At 39.5% G+C, this 1,658-nt stretch overlaps 1 non-coding gene across 1 annotated transcript; it reads left to right on the forward strand.

Moving 5' to 3' along the window:
• Positions 1 to 336: 336 nt before the first annotated feature.
• LOC132536005 (U6 spliceosomal RNA) lies at positions 337 to 443 on the forward strand. Its single transcript, XR_009547706.1, has one exon. It is a non-coding gene; the product is annotated as a U6 spliceosomal RNA (small nuclear RNA).
• The last annotated feature ends 1,215 nt before the right edge of the window (positions 444 to 1,658 follow it).

Genomic DNA, 1,658 nt, shown 5'->3' on the forward strand with positions numbered 1-1,658 from the left:
TAAAATACATAGAAGACCATATTAGTAAAACACTTCAGGACCTTAAATCAAGGATTTATTTGAAGACTCAGCCCCATAGGCAAGGGAAACCAAAACTGGATTAAATAGGTGAGACTACATCAAATTAAAAAGCTTTTACACATCAAAAGTAAACTTCACAACGATAAACAGGCAACTCACTAAATGGGAGGAGATATTTGTGAACTACATATCTTACAAATACTTGATATCAAAAATCTATTAAGAACTCATACAGCTCAACAACAAAAAAATAACGACCCAATAAAAAGTGGGCAGAATGTATAAATAGACAGTTCTCCAAAGAAGAGATACACAGTGTTCACTTCGGCAGCACATATACCAAAATTGGAATGATACAAAGTAGATTAGCATGGCCCCTGTGCAAGGATGACATGCAAAGTTGTGAAGTGTTCCATATTTTTTTTCAGTCATTAAAACTTAAGAAGAAGGAGGAGGACGAGGAGGAGGAGAAGGGGAGGAGGAGGAGAAGGGGGGGAGGAGGAGGAGAAGGGGAGGAGGAGGAGGAGAAGGGGGGGAGGAGGAGGAGAAGGGGAGGAGGAGGAGGAGGAGGAGACGGGGAGGAGGAGGAGAGGAAGAAGAAGGAGGAGGAGGAGGTGGAAGAGGAGGAGTAGGAGAAGGAAGAAGAAGGAGGAGGAGGAGGAGGAAGAGGAGGAGGAGAGATACACCTAGTCCATAGACATATGTGGAAATGCTCCACTCCACTCATCATTAGAGAAATGAAAATTAAAACATATTGAGATCCCACTTCCTGTGAGAATGGTCTTCAGCAACAAAACGGGAAAAAACAAGTGTTGTACAGGATGTAGAGAAAGATGAACTTGGGGTCAGGCACTAGTGCACCTGGTTAAGCCAACACATCACAGTGCACAGGACCCAGGTTCAAGACCCTGCTCCCCACCTGCAGAGGGAAAACTTCACTAGTGATGAAGAAGGGCTAGAAGTATTCCTCTCTGTCTTTTTTCCCTATCTATATTCCTCTCCTCTCTCAATTTCTGTCTCTATATAACAATAAATGAAAAACAAAAAAGAAGAAATAAGAACTCTATTACACTGCTAGTGGGAGAGCAAACTGGTGCAGCCATTATAGCGAACATTGTGGAGAATCCTGAAACAAATACAAATGAAAATACCTTGTGATCCAACAAGGCATTTCTCCAAAAGACATGAAAAACACTAATTCAAAAGGATATATGCACCCCTATGTTCATAGCTACATAATTCACAATAGCCAAAAACATGAAAGGAACCTAAATGTCCATCAACAGATGACTGATAAAGAAGTTATGGAATATATACTCAGTGGAGTACTACTACAATTAAAAATACATCTCACTGGCATTTGTACATCTTTGTTCACTTTGAATTAACTCTCTTGAAATAGAAACATGACCGAGAAAGTGAAGAGCCATACCCATTCATTCAGGTTAAGCATCTACTCACAGTATGACCTGTTTAGTCTGTAACACCTTGGATCAAATTACTCTGAATAAGAAGAAAAAGAAAATGCAAAAGTTTGATTGTTTAATAGGTATTGACAAACTGCATCTACAAAAATGCAATCACAGAATGACTTGAATGATATATTCAAGTCAATTCTGATAATGATTCCTCATGTT

The sequence above is a fragment of the Erinaceus europaeus genome, chromosome X (genome assembly GCF_950295315.1).
Source record: "Erinaceus europaeus chromosome X, mEriEur2.1, whole genome shotgun sequence".
Lineage (NCBI taxonomy): Eukaryota > Metazoa > Chordata > Mammalia > Eulipotyphla > Erinaceidae > Erinaceus > Erinaceus europaeus.